Raw genomic sequence first — 19839 nt, forward strand, 5'->3', positions numbered from 1 at the left:
GTGATCGTAGGCTAGCAACAGAGAGAGAGAGAGAGAGAGAGAGAGAGAGAGAGAGAGAGAGAGAGAGAGAGAGAGAGAGAGAGAGAGAGAGAGAAATCTCGTCCAGCCATTATTATTAAGTACCGGAGCGACGGACGTATACGGACGGGCGGAAAGGCGGACGAACGTGCGGACGGACATGCGGACGGGCGGGCGGACGGGCGGCTGGTGCTGTTTATCTAGGGTCGTGAAGCTCTAATCCTGCGCGCCCAACATGGAAACTGGCTGGAGGCACTCCCTCTCCGCCTGCGCCCTTCCCGCGGCCGCCGCAGCTCTCGGGGCGCAGCATCTCTCGCCTCCATCTCCTTGCCTTCTTCGTGGCCAAGGAATGTGCCTCAATCTCGGCTCCGTCGCGGACCCTCCTCCCTTACCTTGCCCTCCTCCCTCCCCTCCCTCGGCTCCCTCTCGGCCCCTTCTCCCTTCCCCTCCCCTCCCCTCCCTTCCCCTCCCTTTTGGCCCCTCCTCTCCTCCCCTTTCCTCTCCCCGTCCCGCTCCTTCGCCCCTTTCTTGGGATTGCCTTTCCTCCTCCCCCTCTCCTCCCTACCCCCCCTCCCCTTCACCCAGTCCCAACGCCTACCCAGGGGATACCTACCTGCCTCCCCCTTCCCCCCTCCCTCTCCCTTCCCCTCCCCTCCCCCCTCCAGATACCCACCGTCCTCCCTCCCCTCCCCTCCCCCCTCCACCCTGGAGATACCCACTCGGCCTCGACCCCTCCCCTCCCCTCCCCCACCCCTCCCTGCTGGGATGCTGGGGGTGCCCTCCGTGGGGAACCAGACTTGCTTTTTTTAACTCTTAAGGGACAGGGACTCGGATGGGGCAAGGTAGGGGATGGGTAAGGTTGGGGTAAGGTTAGGGTAAGAAGGTAGGGTTAGGGTAAGGGGGTAGGGGAAGGGGGAGAGGTATGAGTAGAGGTGGGATTAGATATATAGGATATATGTTCTCACACACACACACACACACACACACACACACACACACACACACACACACACACACACACACACACACACACACACACACACTTTTACATATATGCGTGTGTGTGTAAAATATATTAGGAATGCGAAGAGAGAGAAAGTGAAGGAGGGGGAAAAAATCAACCCAGAGCAAAGCCAACTATCAGGGTATTACAAAATCTCTGCATTCCTACGCGTAGTTAAAGAATATTGAAACTGATGAAATACAGCTGACTTCAACACGCACATACACATGCGCTCACCCACACAATTAACACACACACACACACACACACACACACACACACACACACACACACACACACACACACACACCCTTCGAAGGTACACAACGGAGCCCCGTGTATGCCATACCACGCGGCGTAACTTGTTAACTCTACCACGCGATAAAACCTCGAGATTAAAATACACAAAGACGGTGTTAATTACGTCCCAGCTCTGTACGAAATCTGGAGGTACTTCCCGCACCGCCATTCCGACAACCTCCATGATCGTAGGCGAGGCTAATCTGGCCACATTTTTGCGGCCACTACAACTGTGTGAAATTGGAACATGAATTTCAACGTTGGCTGTGTTTTTTTTGTTTTTTGTTTTAGGAGAGTCGAGTAAAAGAAATTATTAATTTATTTGGAGGCTTATTTTCTGTGTGTGGGTTGGGATGTGTGGGGAAGGAGGGAGGGAAGGAGGGGAGGGAGGGAGGGAGTGGAGCTTCCACATTTTGTATCTCTCTCTCTCCCTCTCTCTCTCTCTCTCTCTCTCTCTCTCTCTCTCTCTCTCTCTCTCTCTCTCTCTCTCTCTCTCTCTCTCTCTCTCTCTCTCTCTCTCTCCTCTCTCTCTCTCTCTCTCTCTCTCTCTCTCTCCTGTCCGTCCGTCCATCTGAAAGAATGAAAAAAAGACATTGCAACCTTAAAAAAAATAGTTGTGAAGGAAAGGCAGAATAATACTTTGGTGCATTTATCTCAGTCATCTCTATGCTACGTTTTTAGTTTCGCTAGCCTGGGAAGAGAGAGAGAGAGAGAGAGAGAGAGAGAGAGAGAGAGAGAGAGAGAGAGAGAGAGAGAGAGAGAGAGAGAGAGAGAGAGAGAAAGAAAGATAGAAAAAAAAGAAAGAAATTCTTATTAACCCGAACAACCGACAAAAAGAGAAAAAAAGAAGGAAAAAAAGGTTAAAAAAAAACTGATTTACCCGAACAACCGAGCCATGTTTCCGCAACGCCTTGGATTTCCCGCCAAATTTGGTCACGTGTCGGCGTGTTGCTTCAGTACGTGAATTAGTGTATATATATATAATTTTTTCCCCTATCTTTCTTCTCTCTTATCTCTTCCTTTTTTTTTTTTATAATATCCAGAAGTCTTGGCGTGTCTAGCATTCCAATGTGCACCTGGCCGTTGACTGTAGCCGCAGGTGGAGAGTTTTGAAACGTAGATAGTCTTCCACGAAATTCCACCAGAAATATGGATGGATTAGAACCGCAAGTTTTCATAAGAATTTATATAAGAATTTCAGATTACAATGGACGGGTCTGTTGAGTCGTTTTTTTTTCTCTCTCTTTTTGTGAGCATGTTAATGTTAGTTTGCGAATGTGTACGCTTATATATTTGTGAAGGTGTTATGTCGTTTCTTATATATTAATGAATAAATAAACAGATATATATGTTTATATATATATATTTTTGGCTGGTTTTATCTTATAACGTAAATGCATAATGACCTCGCTAAGTTTATAACTTATAAAGATAATGGATGAATACGGAACACGAGTAACAGAGAGAAGACAGGCAAACAACAGAGGAGGGGGAAGAAGAGGAAGAAAAAGGAAAAGAAGAAGAAAAAGAAGGAAAAGGAAAAGAAAAATGAAGAGGAGGAGAAGAAGAAATGCCAGAAAAAAGAGAAAAAAATGCTTGAGAGCAAGAATACTGATACGAAAAAGGAAGCGCTGAAGCCGAGGAGTCCGAAGTCCGGAGCGTTCTTCAGCGCCCTTCCCGCCCGCGTCCCGCCCGCGTCCCGCCCGCGTCCCTCCGCCCCGCCCCCCGCGCCGCCCGGCCCATAGCATCGGCGCCCCGGCAACCGCGCACCGGCTATTCCAACAATCCTCGTACACACACTCCCATTAATCTTCCGGCAAGATAACCGAACAGCCTCCCGACAAACTAATGATTGGGCTGTGACCGACCGCCGGCGCAAAGCCCGGAGTCCACTTCAGGCAGACTTCAGGTATCCTTGACTTCATGCCTCGCCGCCGCCGCCGCTGCAGACGGTCTCAACTCGGCGCTCGGGCCTGGGCTTCCTACGGACACACGGACGGACGGGCTTGGGTCTCCTCGCTCCTACGGACACACGGACGGGCTTGGGTACTCTTGCTTCTATGGACAGACGGACGGACAGCTTGGGTCTCCCTGCTTCTACGGACAGACGGACGGACAGCTTGGGTCTCCTCGCTCCTACGGACAGATAGACATACGTTCCTTCCTTCGTCTGAACACCACGCGCGTCTGGTCCTTTTTACAGCGGGGGGCGGGGGGGGGGGCATCTATTTTTAAAACCTTCATACAACTACAGCCAAGCCAGGTACACGAACTCTTGAATGCGGACTACACGTACTCGTAGACACTCAAGCGCTGCCACCATCCTCCTCCATCACTCTCCTACCACACAATCATTTCTACCACAGTACCACACCGTAACCTGCCTCCTTACAACCATCTACTATTAGGAGTGGGTCAATACATCTACCACTCTCCAGGTAGGCGACACATCAACAAATTGTACGTTGGTGCCCCACGGAAGCGACGAACATGGTTGTAAACTATGAATTAAATTATTAAAAACGAAGCACCCTGCATATCTGGCGTCATACGATATGGTTGAGTGGGACCCGCAAGGCCTCCCGCTCAAAGTGACCCTGTCCAGAGCACATTCCTGGCTAGGCACGGACGCCAGTCATGGATAAATAGACCTCCTTTGTTCTACCACTCTCGTGCGATTGTAAGTGGTTATTGGCTGTAATTAGATACATAAATTGATTCGAGTGTGTGTAAGTGAGCGACGCTAAAAGGAGCGAAGCTATTTAAAGAGAAGAAAAATGTGGTTTGGCCGCGCAGGGTGATGGGGGTGGCATGGCGGACGGTCGGCCATTGTGCCTCGCTGCAGGGGGTTACTGCGTCCAGAACCCTGACTCATACGTTGGCATGCAGAGCCACAAACATTATTTAATTCTATTCTCAGTCTTATCGCGAGTTATACCGTCAGATTTTCGCACGTTTGTTTTTAGAATGCGCCTGATAATGACAGTGTTCGAAGCGTAGATCGAATGTTCAGTCGAGGGTTACGAGAAGAAGGCGAAGGAAACCAAAAAATAAGGCATTCGGACACACAGCGCGTCACGCACTCGGGGATCTGGGTTACCTGCTCAAAACTAACACCGTTTTCGCACCTTGGACAATTAACGCGTCCTTTGATGAAGTCGGATCTTCTCCAACTATTTTTGTCCTGGAAGAAAAAATCCCAAAGCTCCCTCAGATTCCCGACGGCGGAGGTTGCTGGAGCGTCATACATTCCAGAGACGTCAATATTTACGAATAAAAAAAAGAGCCAAAGCGAAAAGAATGGAAACGTATTGCCGTTAATCTCATTTCGAACACGGATAAAAAAAAGAGAACAGCGAATGGCGCAGAAACAACACTGGAGGAAGAAAGACGACCCACGCAGATAATAAACGGTAACTCAAGCCGGGGAAAAGTGCAAGTGGTAGAATGCGAGGACGTGAATGTAGCTGCGAGTTGGAGAATAGGGTAGAGCGAGAGAGCGCGCCGGCTGGGGGAGCTCGCAGGTACAGTCATGCTCTGGGACAAGGTTTTCTCTCTCCCTCTGTCTTAGGCTCGCTGGGAGGAGGAGGAGGAGGACACGGTGCGCTCTGATACATGAAGATAGATAAAAAAGGGAGATGAATAAAGAAACAGTTTGTCGACGCATTCCTTTCCTAAGAGAAAGAAATGTGGGATTCGCTGTGGGACTCGAGGTCGCTAGGGAGATATCGCCAGAGCTGTTCCCTCGGCCATAATTTGCTCGCTGTAACTAGCCAGTCTCCTCGCCTCCGAAGAGCATGACCGGCACTCCTCGCCCTCCATCCCCGGCGCTTGCCATTGAGCTTGTCTCGCAACAGAAACTGCGCTGCGAAGTCGCCCGCGGACGCCTCGACACGGATTTATCTTTTCCCGCCACGAAGGAGATGGACCGCTGCCATTGCCTGGATTGCAGGCACGATTGCACGAGGACGATTTACTCCACTGCCTACACGACACCTGACAGTAATTAGTTGGGGCTTTTATGTGCGATTCCTGCAGCGCTCAGGTTGAGACAGGTGCGATGTTTGTTTTTCTCGCCTCGCAAAAATGTCGGCGACTTCATAAGTCCTTCAGACGCCGGGAGAGCCGAGGGGGTGCTCCTGGGGGGATGGGGAGGGGGGAGGGGAGGGAAGGAACACCTCGCGAGGGCGTCTGGAAGCACGTGCTTCGCAGGACAGTCTCAGGACGCGGGGAGTTATTGTTCAAGGGGAAAGTGGCTCTGATGACGATGACTGCCTCGCGTTGGCTTCTCTCCATGGCTTAGGGACGAGATTAAGTGGTCGTGAGTGAGCGATAAGGTAATGGGGGCCGCTCTGAGGGCGAGTCGGAAAGAGGAAACAGCGTGAGGAATGTTATGTACAGCTGATACCCGCTATCGCTCCGTGTGACTGCCTCGGCTTGCCAGATAACGGCCACCGGCGTGCCTCTTACTTGCACATGCGTCTCATAACTCCGAGCACCGCATAATTTCTTACATGATATAACTTTGTTCCACATAATTTGGTACAACTCGTAAGATCGTGCGCCGCCGCAGCTTTTTGCACCGTGTTAAACGTTTAACCATTTGACGCCGGACGTTTAAGGAAATTTAAAGTTTACGGTGAAACTCTTACTTAATTATATTCACAGAACCTTGCGCGTGGCTCGGACAACCATATGGTTATAGAGCTTTGCGCTGAACATTGGACTCATTATGTACTACAAGAGTTTCTACGGCGGACGGTCTCGGGCTGGCTTCGTTTACCTGCTGTGCCGAACGAAGGGTATTTAGGAAGTAGATAATTCACCTTTTGTGGGTTTTGTCTTGCTCCAGCCATTATTGATAATTTCACGCTCTCGTGCCATAAACAATCCCGGAGTACTTTTTTTGCGACTCGTGTCCGAGGACCGACCGCCTTCAGCACCGTACTCAGCGCTGGTCCCCCTCCCTGCATCGCCGCCAGGACAAGACGGGGCAGAACGGCACCGCCGCCGTCAGCTGTAGAGCACGCCGGCCCTCGGAGAGTACATCTCCACCAGCACAGCCAAAGTACACCCTCCCCACTACCGGAGTACACGGTCCACGGGCGCGCCAGGTACCAGATAGTGACGTCAGGAGTGTGGAATGTGAAGTACCATGTTTTTGAGATATAGCTTCAGTCTCGGGTGGGCCGGCGTCTACCTCGGTCTGTGCCCCGAGTTTAAGACTGCTGTTATGCACGTCCTGACCAGCGCTGGGGGCCTGCAGCTGACAGGCTCATTCCCGTGCAGGCCTCGTGGTACGCGCTGTGGGAAGGTGGGCTTTTGCGAGTGCGAGTAGCCTTGCGTGCGAGTTCTCTCCTTGCGGGAACCGAGAGGCGCCGCGATCGCGCTTCATGTCTAGCTAGCCGAACACAGGCCTGAATTATGATTGCCTTTTTTGTGCGTCTTTCGTCCTTTTTGATGCTGTTCTTATCTGGTTTATTAATTTCATCGCGTTTTCTCTTTGGTGTTGTTCGTAGCGGGTTTATATTTTATTGCGTTTTTATTTTGTTGTTAACGTTCGTTTGTTGGGATTCTAAGCTGTGCTGTTTTTGTAATTTTCTCTCTATATTTTTTGTGATTTTTTCGTGATAACTGTTATTGCATTTTCTGTTGCTGTTGTTATTATTGTCATACATCATTTCTATTCATTTCCTCTTGCATTATTTTCCTCTCAGGCTTGTTATTTTTATCACATTTTCTTTAGGTGTTATTGTTATCACTTGCTTGTCAGCATCGTTTTCTTTCTATTACCCTGCCTGTCGTCATCAGATCCTGTTTGATGTTTTTATAATTTGCTATTATTATCCATTCACTTGTTTGCGCCTTTTTCTTCCTATGTTATTATTATTATCCTGTCTATTGTTATTTTATTTCCTTCGTGATGTTCTTGCATTTCTTAATGATACTATTTTGTTAGTATTTTTGATGTTGTTGTATTCCCTTTTTTTATATATTATTTCATATCCTTTCTTGGCGTCATTTCATTTCCTTTTTCTGACCTTATGGTATTTCCTTTTTTGTCGTTATTGTCTTCCCTTCTTGGACGTTATTCCGACCATTTGCAGTTATGATCGAACGAGTGCGTTTGCGCCATTCGCTCCCACAGCCGTCATCGCCGCCGTGGTAGAATTCTGTGGTTTGTGGCGCCGTATGTTCCCGCATCGAACTATAATTGAAAAAGGCATCGGGGTCTGTTTTATGGCTCCGCAGATGCACCTCTCTAGGCTATGAGGTTGAGGGAGGGAGGGAAGGAGGGAGGAAGGGAGGGAGGGAGGGAAGAAGGTAGAGGGAGGGAGGAAGGGAGGGAGGGAAGAAGGTAGAGGGAGGGAAAGGGAGAAGGAGTGAGGGGGAGAGGAGGGAGGGAGAATGAGAGGGAGAGAGGGGAGACGGAGAAGGAGGGAGGAAAAGGGAGAGGGAAGGGAGGGAAGGAAGGAGGGAGAGGGAGCGAGAGGGAAAGGGAGAGGGAGGGATGAAGGGAAGAAGGGAGGGAGGGAGAGGAAAAGGGAAGAAGGGAGAGAAAGGTAAAGAAACAGACATACAGGTAGAGAGGGAGCGAGAGGGAACGAGATAAGGAAAGGAAGAGAGAGAGAGAGAGAGAGAGAGAGAGAGAGAGAGAGAGAGAGAGAGAGAGAGAGAGAGAGAGAGAGAGAGAGAGAGAGAGAGAGAGAGGGGGGGACGGGGGAAATCCCTCGTCTATCTTCCCGCCAGACGCATTGCATTTTTTTTTCCTAAGAAGTCGGAATTTTTACGATGAAATACTGTAGCTTTGGGATATTGCCTTTTTTCTTTAATTTCTTTTTCTTTTTCGAAATTTTGTGGACAATTAAGGTCCAACGTTATACATTAGGTATGGGAAATTACAATTTTATTATTATTATTATCTTTAAGTGTGGTAGTCATACGTTGGATACAACGTAATATTATGAGATATTGTAGTGGTTTTATCTTTTCGCAAGAATTATGGATACATGTTTAAGAAACGCGTCCAAATAATACATGTTTTAAAAATTCTGTTGCTCTAGCGTATTTTATTATTTTAAATATGATAATAATAGTACTTATGAAAATACTTTCTTACAAAATGCCGCGGCTCAACGAAAGTGATGTCCAGTGGCTGCTGAATGAGAGAGAGAGAGAGAGAGAGAGAGAGAGAGAGAGAGAGAGAGAGAGAGAGAGAGAGAGAGAGAGAGAGAGAGAGAGAGAGAGAGAGAATGCTGATGGTTAAACATATTAGTCTCGATTGTGTCTCGAATCAGCATAGCTCAGCATGGCGTGTTCTGTCCCCTGTTCCCTCTGCAGTTTCTCTCGGGCTGATCTCGACGCATTTCGAATTGGCTTTCCAGAATGCACCAACGCCCGCACTGTTTGTATTTACATATTCTCAATATACGATTTTTTTTTTCTCTCTCCTACTTTCTGTTTACTCAATACAAAGTTTTTTTTTTTGCTCTCTCTCTCTCTCTCTCTCTCTCTCTCTCTCTCTCTCTCTCTCTCTCTCTCTCTCTCTCTCTCTCTCTCTCTCTCTCTCTCCTCTCTCTCTCTCTCTCCTTTTTTGTGACTGTGGGTCTGGTTTCATCCCCTGTGGGTTGGGTACTTCTCCCCCTCCCCCCTCCCCCATCCCCATCCTCGGGGGACTTCGTGCCTCTCTCCCTCTCCATCCTCGCCCTCCCTCCCCCCCTGGGTCCCCCTTCCCTTCTCCCTCCCTGGCTTCTCCTCCCCCCTTCTCTTCCATACTTCGTCTCCTCCTCCCTATCTTAGCTCCCCTTTCCCCTTCCCCTCCCTGCCCTGGACACCCCTTCCGCTCCCCTAACTGCCTACCCCTTCCCCTCCCCTCCCTGCTACCCCTTCCCCTGCCCTTCCTACCCCTTCCCCTCCCCTTCCTTCCTACCCCTTCCCCTCCCCTCCCTGCCTACCCCTTCCCCTGCCCTCCCTGCCTACCCCTTCCCCTCCCCTCCCTGCCTACCCCTTCCCCTCCTCTCCGCTCCCCACCCCAGCGTGGGCAGTTCCCCAGGCTCTCGCGGGCGTGCGCTCCGGAGTTCGGCCACAGTGATACATCCTCGCCCGCCCCTTTGCTTCCTTGCTTGCTTGCTTGCTCGTCGGAATTCCTGGAGATTTACGATTATATTTTGGGGAGGACTGGCGAACCCTGCACGGACGGCAGTGCGGCGCGGTTGCAGGGAGGATGCCACTCGCAGGCAGATGTGGGGGGGAGGGGGTCATGGAGGGGGGAAGGAGGTGGGGGGGAGGTGGATTATATTTTTGGTCTTTTTTTTATCTTCTTAGTCTGTCTGTCTGTCTGTCTGTCTCTCTCTCTCTCTCTCTCTCTCTCTCTCTCTCTCTCTCTCTCTCTCTCTCTCTCTCTCTCGCTCTCGCTCTCTTCTCGCTCTCCTCGCCTCGCTCCCTCTCATTTCTCTTCCTCTCTCTCCGTTCTTCTCCTCTTCTTCTCTCTTCTCTTCTCTGTCTCTCTCTTCTCTCTCTCTCTCATCTCTTTCTCTCTTTCTCGTTCCCTCTCGCTCTCTCTCTCATACATATACATACACATGCACATACAGATACGTACGTTCATACATACGTACATGCATGCATGTATGTATGTACATACATACATACATACATACATACATACATACATACATACATACATACATACATACATACATACATACATACGTACGTACGTACATAATACATACATAATACCACACACACACACACACACACACACACACACACACACACACACACACACACACACACACACACACACACAACACACACACACACCAAATACATATACATATATTGTACATATACATAATCATCAACTGATCCATCTCTCCTGCCTCTCCATCTCTCTTAACTATCTCTCTGCAGAGGACCCGATGCAATAGCTGCACGCCTGCAACTCGCACGGAATTAGATTAAGCAAAAAAGCAAATATTAGTCATTGCACCGCCGCTGCACATAACGTTTGTTGATTCTACAGCCCCGAGCGAAGTCATACCGCCGATTGCTACGGCCAGGAATGTGGTCATTATTTTTTCTTGCCTCGTTTTTTTGGTTGTTTTCTCTCTTTCTTTTTCTGTTTCTGACTCTGTTTGTCTGTGTCTGTCATTCTCTGTGTCTCTGTATGTGTATGTGTTTGTCTCTGTCTGTCTCTCTCTCTCTCTCTCTCTCTCTCTCTCTCTCTCTCTCTCTCTCTCTCTCTCTCTCTCTCTCTCTCTCTCTCTCTCTCTCTCTCTCTCTCTCTCTCCTCTCTCTCTCTCTCTCTCTCTCTCTCTCTCTCTCTCTCTCTCTCTCTCTCTCTCTCTAAATGTTATCAAATCAAATCAATCTCTCTCTCTCTCTCTTTCTCTCTCTCCTTCCCTTCTTCCATGTTCTCCCCCTCTCCCTCCTTACTTCCCCTCCCCCCTCTCTCTCCCTTTCTCCCTCTTCTCTCCTCCCTCTTATCGCTCCCCCTCTCCCTTTCTTTCCCTTTCCCCCCCTCTCTCTCTTTCCCTTTCACTTCCCTCGGAAAGTGGCTGCAATGACCTGGTTCCAGCCTGAGCCTCCCCAAGCAGAGAGCGTGATCAAAAATCGTATATGGAAAATGCGTACTGTATTCCCAACCCCTATAAGGCCATTGTCCAGAGGGGGGAGGGGGGGGAGGTCGTATAACCAATTATAATCGGACGGGATCCGCGTCATAAAAGAAAACCGTCCGTAAGTTTACTTGTTTTCTTGCCTCTGACCTTGACTTTGCCTGGTCGCTCCGAAGGTGGTTTCGTTCTCGTTAACGTTTGCGTGTCTGTTGCTGTTTCAAGTCTAATTGGTTATCGAGGCGAAGAAGAAAAAGCAGTAAAAAAAGAATTGAGAGTAAATTATTAAAGTAGGATTGCGTGAATGTCTAACTTAGTACGGCGTTTTACACCGGCGAAATATAAAAATTGAAGCCAGGAGGGCAGGCATGTGGACGAGTTGCCAGCTGGGCTTGGTGTCATGATCCAGGCATTCCTACGCACTGACTCATAACCAGTTAGTTACACACACACACCTGCACGCACACGCTCACGCACATGACCTCGTGAATACTCACATATTTACATGATCCTTTTAAATACCCTTTGAGGTCGCTCTCGGTGGGTCAAACACGCTCTTTCGAAACGAGGTTGTAGACCAACTTGACTCCGTCTGCATCCGAAAGCGTGGCGGAACGAATGACTTTGTGCGTCTCGAATACGCTGTGATGGGTACGTGCTCGTGCTCGCTGCCCATAACCTAACCTACCCTAACATGTGTTATCCTGGCCTAACGTAGTGTAACATATCCTATCCTATCCTAACATAGCCGAGCATGATTGCTCATCTCATCTTATCTTATCCTGTCCTATTTTCATCTACCATATCCTATTTTATCCTGTCCTACCGTATCGTAATCTAACCTAACATACCTTATCCTATTCTATCCCTGTCTAACATATCCTCTCCTATCGTATCTTATCATTACCTAAGCTAAGATATCCTATCTTATTTATATTCCATCCTAACTTGACCTCTCTTAGCAACCACCTTATCCTAAACCAGCGCATCCTATCCTATCATGTCCTAACCTCCCCTATCCTAACCCAACTCTAACTTATCCTAAACTAGCATATCCCAAATTATCCTAACCTGTCTTACTTTAACCCAGCGTATCTTGCCTTAACCTATCCTATCCTAACCTACCCTAACCTTAAACGGGGAAAGGTAGAATTATTCGTAAAAAAACGCAGCGTCTTGTTTTTATGGTCCATTATCGATAGGGTTATGAAGAGGCCCCTATGCAGAGGGGGTGATACGAAACGGGGAGAGAGAGAGAGAGAGAGAGAGAGAGAGAGAGAGAGAGAGAGAGAGAGAGAGAGAGAGAGAAAGAGAGACAAACGTTTTGGATCTCTCTACAGCAACGTTTGGTTTATTACGTTGTAGAACCGGGATTGTTGATTCATTGCGTAATTCTGACGCTGTAAGTGAACGGTGATTTTGGCTAATTCATGTTCATGTTTTGGTTGCCTGAATTTTTTATTTCCTTAATGTATATGCAAAATTATAATAGTACGTATTAGCTATGGCAGACTCCCATCTCTCGAAAAAGAAAACCAGATAATTTAAAAAAGGCTACAGGATCCTTGACTTCATTTCGCTTGTATGCAGTATGCTTTCGAGAATGGTAATTAAGGAAGAAGAAAAAATAGTTTTCTTTATCTATCTATCTCCTTCATTCTTTCCCTCCTTCCTCCCCTCCACCTTCCTCGCACTCCTCCCCTCCTTTCTCTTCCGGGTCACTTGTCAACGCACAAATTTTCCTCATGAATATTTTCCTGATGATCATTATCCTCATAAATATTTTACTCATAGAAAGTCTCATTCCGTTTGTATCGTTCTGTGAAGTGTTGCGCCCTTCCTGGAGATAACATTAACTTGCGTGTTATTCATTGATAAGATAAGGGATGGGGGGGGGTAAATATTTCGAGGGTGTGACGCAACAGAACTTTACTTGCCAGGGTTATACACACACACACACACACACACACACACACACACACACACACACACACCATATCATATATATATATATATATATATATATATATATATGTATATATATATATATATATATATATATATATATATATATATATATATATATATATATGTTGTGTGTGTGTGTGTGTGTGTGTGTGGTGTATGTGCTTATATGTCTTTAGTCCTTTACTTATTTGTTTATTTACTTATTTCATTTATTTGTTTATATTGTTTAGGAGAGAGGAAGGGAGAGAGAAGAGAAAGAAGGATGGAGAAGAGAGACTGAGAGGAAAGGACATAGACACAGACAGACAGACAGACAGACATAGACACAGACAGACAGACAGACAGACAACAGACAGACAAGAGAGTCCGAATGAATGAGCGAATGAAATATTGATATAGGTCAGGCAGCGATCGCCGGCCGACGCGCGCGGACCCACCTCGGAGGGAAATATCCGCTCTAACAATCACGACGTCCTGGACACGAATCTTTTCCCTTCAGGAGAGGAAACAGCGGCACTTAAAGCCAGGGAAGGGGCAGGTCGCCGGGTCCTTCCGGGGGGCGGCGCTGAAACTGATACGAAAAGAGGTGTTATCCCGCCACGAACCGCGATTCTGTAACGCGAGTGTGGTCACGCGCGGGCTGGGCGGGCGGGCGGGGAAGGGGAGGGGGGGGAGGGGCACCGCGCCAGGCGTCGGAACACGTGTATTCCTTCGCTCCCCGCCCACGCCCCCCACCCTTGTGGAGCATGGGCGGGGGTGGGGGGGGGGTAACAACGGCGGAATGAAGCCACAGACAGTTATGATGTTTTGTCACTCTAACAGCCCGTTCTCTCCTACAGACCGTGAGCATGGGCTGGTAACAACAGTATGGTCTCAGGGACTGTGGTGAGCGCCGGCACGGTCTCTCCTCACCACAAGTATGTGGCGGTCACGCTCATCACGCACGAAACGCTCACTTTCGCCGTTGAGGTAAGTAATGCTCCCCCCTCTCCCCCCTCCTCCCCCTTCTCCCCTCTCTCTTCTCCTCTCCTCTCCCCTTTCGCTTCTCTTCTCCCCTCTCCTCTCTCCTCTCCTCTCCCCTCTCCTCTCCCCTCTCCTCCCTCTTCTCCCCTCTCCTCTCTCTCCTCTTCTCCCTTCTCTTCTCTTTTCTCTTGTCTTCTCTTCTATTCTCGTTTGCTCTCCATTCATCTCTCCTTCTCCCCCCTCTCTTCTCTTCTTTTCTGTCGTACTCTCCTCTTTCCTCTTTTTTTGTCCCTTCTGTCCTCTCCTCTCTTCCTCCCTCTCGTCTGTCCTCTTCTCACCCACTTTCCACTCCTCTCTCCTCGTCTCTTCTCTTATCTCTTTTGTCTATCCTCTCGCTTCTCCTCTTCCATCTTCTCTTATCCTCTGCCGTTCCTTATTCCACCTCCGCTCCACATCCTCCACTCACTCCTCTCCCTTCCCCTCCTTCTCCTCCCTCTCTTGTACCCTCTCCTCCCCTCCCCTCCCCTCCCCTCCCCTCCCCCTCCATGCCACTCCCCTCTGCACCCTCACCTGCCCTTGTGTCTGAAACCTGCTGCATGCCTGCAACCTTCCCGTTTTTATGCAACCTACCCGCATGTCTGCAACCTGCCCTGGTTTCTGCCAGACTGCTCCCCCCCTCCCCCGTGTCCCCCCCCTCTCTCCGCCTGTCCCGTCCCTGTCTGGTATAGCCTGTGCTGTCAGACAGACGAAGGGAAGTGCTCTTGGAGGGCGAGAGGAGCTGCCTGTCGCCTCGGACGTTGCTACTGTGTGTTTTATTGTTTAGTGTTTACTTCTTCTTCTTTGTTTTCTATAATGTTGTTCGTCTTCTCTCTCTCTCTCTCTCTCTCTCTCTCTCTCTCTCTCTCTCTCTCTCTCTCTCTCTCTCTCTCTCTCTCTCACTCGCTCGCTCTTCACACACGCACCTCTCGTCCTCACCCTTTCCCTCTCGCTCTTTCTCTCCCTCTTCTTCTTCTCCCTGTACTTGTTCCTCTCTCTGTCTCTGTCCCTCCTTCCCTCCCTCCCTCCTCCCTACCCCCCCCCTCTCTCTCTCTCTCTCTCTCTCTCTCTCTCTCTCTCTCTCTCTCTCTCTCTCTCTCTCTCTCTCTCTCTCTCTCTCTCTCTCTCTCTCTCTCTCTCTCTCTCTCTTTCTCTTTCTCTTTCTCTCCCTCCTCCCTCCCTCCCTCCCTCCCTCCCTCCCTCTCTCCCTCTCTCTCTATATATATATGTTTGTGTTTGTCTTTTCATCTGTTAATCTGCCATTCGATCTATCAGTCTCTATCGATCAGTACATATTTACACAAACAAACGTGTGTGTGTGTGTATGTGTGTGTGTGTGTGTGTGTGTGTGTGTGTGTGTGTGTGTGTGTATGTATGTATGTATGTATGTATGTATGTATGTATGTATGTATGTATGTATGTATGTATGTATGTATGTATATATATACATATATACATATATACATATATTATATATATATATATATATATATATATATATATATATATATACATATATGTATATACATATATAAATACACATATATAAATACACATACATAAATACACATACACATATACATACATACATACATACATACATACATACATACATACATACATACATACATACATACATACATACACACACACACACACACACACACGCACGCACGCACATACACACACACACACACACACACACACACACACACACACACACACACACACACACACACACACACACACACACACACACACACACACACACAAAATGTATGCATCCATCCATCCATTTATATATCTATCTACATTTTTTGTCTATTTATCTATCTGTCTGTCTATCAATCTCTCTCTCTCTCTCTATATATATATATAACTGTGTGAGTGAGTGAGTGACCGAGTGAGTGACTGAGTGAGCGAGTGAGTGCATGTGTGCGTGTGTATTTATATTTTTACTTTCACACACATGCACCTATACACATATTCTTGCCTATTATCGTGATGGATCTCTGTCCGGCCTCTTGCACCCCCCTCCCCCCTCCCCCTCCTCCGCAGTGTGTCCATCTTTCCCTTTCGCGCGTGCAACCTTCACCCGGGTTAGCAGTGTTGCCATGCAATGTTGCCATGCACCGCCGCGTTCTTGCCAGTGTAGCCATGCACCGCCCACGTCACGCTCTTTACGGTCCGTCGTGCTGGCAGCCTCTGGTCCTCAACTTTCTTTTCTGTCACCTTCAGTGTTTGTCTGTAACTTTCATTCTGGCCTGTAACCTTCTCTCTTGCCTGTAACCTTCACTCTGTGTCTGCAACCTTTCCCTTTGCCTGCATACCTAACCGCAGCCTTTTTTTTATTGTAGGTTTCATTCCCGTCCTGTAACCGTTAAGACTACCTCCCCCTCGACCTGTAACCTGCGCAAATAACTTAAAAATCATTATCCATCGTGACTAATACTTATCACCCCTTGCCTGTAACAATCACTTTATTTTTTGTGACAACCCTCTGTTTTCCCTGTAACAATCCCTTTTTTGCTTTTAACAATCAGGTTTTTTGCTTTCACCAACCACTTTTTTTTTCTCGTAACAATCTTTTGTTTGCCTACAACAGTCAATCTTTTTTGCCTGTAACAATCACCTTTTCCTTGTAATAATTACTTTTTGCCTGTAACAATCACTCGTTTTGCCTGTGAGAACCACTTCTTTTGATTGTAACAATCTTTCTGCTTTGCCTGTAACAATCACTCGTTTTGCTTTTAACAATCCTTTTATTTTTGCCTGAACTTTATCCTTGTCTTTGACCTGTGACCGTTTCTCCGGCCTGTAATCCTTTATCCTTGCATGTAAACCTTCACATACAGATAACTTTCTCCTTGCACTCTTCAAGGCCTTCAGAAAAATTTTATGCCTTTGAAATTTTATTATATCGTGTGTGTGTGTGTGTGTGTGTGTGTGTGTGTGTGTGTGTGTGTGTGTGTGTGTGTGTGTGTGTGTGTGTGTGTGTGGTGATGGGAGAGAGAGAGAGAGAGAGAGAGAGAGAGAGAGAGAGAGAGAGAGAGAGAGAGAGAGAGAGAGAGAGAGAGAGAGAGAGAACGTGTGTGTTTGAGAGAACGTGTATGTGTGAGAGAACGTGTGTGCATGTGTGTGCCAGCGTGCGTGCGTGCGTGCGTGTGTGTGAGAGAACGTAACGTTTACATATGTAAGTATAGCCAAATTACGAAAACAAACCTGAAAAGATACCTGCTTCAGATCCCTTTCTACCGCCTCGTTGAAATCCTCCGCGAGAGAGTTGGAACTTTTTTCAGGACGCAGTTTGGTGTAATAAGCCTTTATGCACAAAGCCATTGAAGAGAGAGGGGGGAGAGGGGGAGAGGGGGAGGGAGAGGGAAGGGGAGGGGGGATGGAGAGGGAGAGGGAAGGGTAGGGGGGATGGAGAGGGAGAGGGGGAGGGAGAAGGAAGGGTAGGGGGGATGGAGAGGGAGAGGGGGAGGGAGAAGGAAGGGTAGGGGGGATGGAGAGGGAGAGGGGAAGAGGGGGAGGGAGAAGGAAGGGGAGGGGGGATGGAGAGATAGAGAGAAAGAAAGAAAAAGAAAAAAAAGAAAGAAAAGGATAGGGAAAGAGATAGAAAAAGAAAAGGAAAAGAGAGAGATAGAGGGAGAGGCAGACAGGCAAACAGACAGACCAACGGATAGACAGACAGTCAGACTGTCCGTCAGCCCGTCAGCCTGTCAGCCCGTCAGCCCGTCAGCCCGTCAGCCAGCCAGCCAGCCAGCCAGCCAGCCAGCCAGCCAGCCAGCCAGCCAGCCAGCCAGCCAGCCAGCCAGCACAGCCAGCAACCAGCACAGAGCCACCCAAACACAGAGCAGCAACAGACGGACGACACAACACAAGCAACAGACCACAGCCAACAGCAAACACGGACAGACACAAACACAAGCAAACAGACGGACGGACACAAACACACGAGCAAACAGACGGACAGACACAAACACACGAGCAAACAGACGGACAGACACAAACACACGAGCAAACAGACGGACAGACACAAACACACGAGCAAACAGACGGACAGACACAGACACACAAGCAAACAGACGGACAGACACAAACACAAGCAAACAGACGGACAGACACAAACACAAGCAAACAGACGGACAGACACAAACACACAAGCAAACAGACGGACAGACACAAACACACAAGCAAACAGACGGACAGACAGAGGCAGCAAGGGATCCAACCACCTCTGCAGCCAAGGAGCGGAAGGGCGTCGCGTCAGGATCCCTTTGGTGCAGGAATGAATGAGTGCCCCCCCCCACACACACACCACTCTCTCCCGGTACCCCCCCTCCCCCGCCTCCCTCCCCGTCTATCTCTTGTCTATCCGGATCTCCCTGTTTTGTCTTTTTTCCCTCTCCTCCATTTCTTCTTCTCTCATTCTCTCCGTCTCTCCCTGTCTCTTCCCTCCCTCCTTCCATTCCCTTTTTCCTCTATACGTGCATATATTCCTCTCCCTTCCTCCCTTCATTCATTCCCTCCCTCCCTCCCTCTCTCCCTCCCTCCCTCCCTCCCTCCCTCCCTCCCTCCCTCCCTCCCTCCCTCCCTCCCTCCCTCCCTCCCTCCCTTCCTTCCTCCCTCCCCCCATTACCTCCCCCTCCCTCTCTCCCTCCCTTTCTAACGAATAGCGACCGCCGCCAAGCGCTGGCCGTAACTAAGCCGGAAACGCCGATGGAGAGAGGGAGAGTGACGGAGAGGAGGTAGGAGGAGGTAAGATGAACGAGGGAGAGAGAGGAAAAGAGGGGGATAAGGGAGGTGGGGGGAAAGGGGGAGACAGAAAACAAACAAACAAACAAATAAACATACATGTATGCATGTATGTTTATTTGGCAAACAGGCAGACAGACAGACAGACAGACAGACAGACAGACAGACAGACAGACAGACAGACAGACAGACAGACAGACAGACAGACATTCAGGCAGACAGACAGACAGGCAGCAGACAGACAAACAGAAAAAAAAGCAAAGGACAGGAAACAAACTCTCAGACGAACAAAGAAGTTCGTTAAACCGCTACAAAAAAAGAAAGAATAATGTAAGGTAAAAGGAGGATGAAACTAATTTTGTGAGCATTGGTAATTGGGAAAGAATGCAGGAGAGAGAGAGAGAGAGAGAGAGAGAGAGAGAGAGAGAGAGAGAGAGAGAGAGAGCAGAGAGAGAGAGAGAGAGAGAGAGAGAGAAGATGAGGCAGAGATGAAGGAGAGAGAGACAGAAGAGAGAGAGACGAGAGAGAGAGAGAGAGAAGGAAGACGTGGGGGGTCGTCGAGCAGGAAAAGGGGAGAGAGGGGAAAGAAGAGGGATAGAGAGATGGAGAGAATGGGAGGAAGAAGAAAGAGAGGAAGTGGGAGGGGTGGGAAAGGAGGAGATGAATTAGGAGAAAGGGGAGGAAAGGAAGTGGGAAAGAGAGAAGGGGAGAGAGTGGGAGAGGGAGAAGGAGAGAGGGGGAGAAGGAGAATGAAGAAAGAAGGGAGAGGGAAAAAGAAGAGGGAGCAGAGGGAGTGGGAAAGAGAGATCGTAAGAAGAATCAGAGTGGGAGATTTAGACATTGACGAACCTACACGCAGGCTGAGGACTGAGGGAGACACAGGCAGACTGACGAGCAGGCAGGCAGGCAGACAGACAGACAGACAGACAGACAGACAGACAGGCAGGCGGCAGGCAGGCAGCAAGGACAGGCAGGCAGCAGGAGAGAGGCAGGCAGAGACAGGCTAGGAGCGACAGCAGGAGACAGCAGACAGGACAACGCAGCAGCAGAAGATGCACAGAGCAGGCAGACACACAACAGCAGCAGAAAGGAGAGCAGACAAGCAGCAGACAGGCGGCAGCGACGACAGCAGCAGACAGGCAGCAGACAGGACAGACAGGCAGCAGACAGACA

General features: G+C 48.8%; 1 long non-coding RNA gene across 1 annotated transcript in view; it reads left to right on the forward strand.

The window, feature by feature from the left end:
• Nucleotides 1-19839, forward strand: part of LOC119584537 — a 45466-nt gene that overhangs the window by 18889 nt on the left and 6738 nt on the right. The window contains exon 2 of the long non-coding RNA XR_005229825.1: nucleotides 13749-13878. This is a non-coding gene — a long non-coding RNA (uncharacterized LOC119584537). The remainder of the gene's footprint in view (nucleotides 1-13748; nucleotides 13879-19839) is intronic.

The sequence above is a fragment of the Penaeus monodon genome, chromosome 18 (genome assembly GCF_015228065.2).
Source record: "Penaeus monodon isolate SGIC_2016 chromosome 18, NSTDA_Pmon_1, whole genome shotgun sequence".
NCBI lineage: Eukaryota > Metazoa > Arthropoda > Malacostraca > Decapoda > Penaeidae > Penaeus > Penaeus monodon.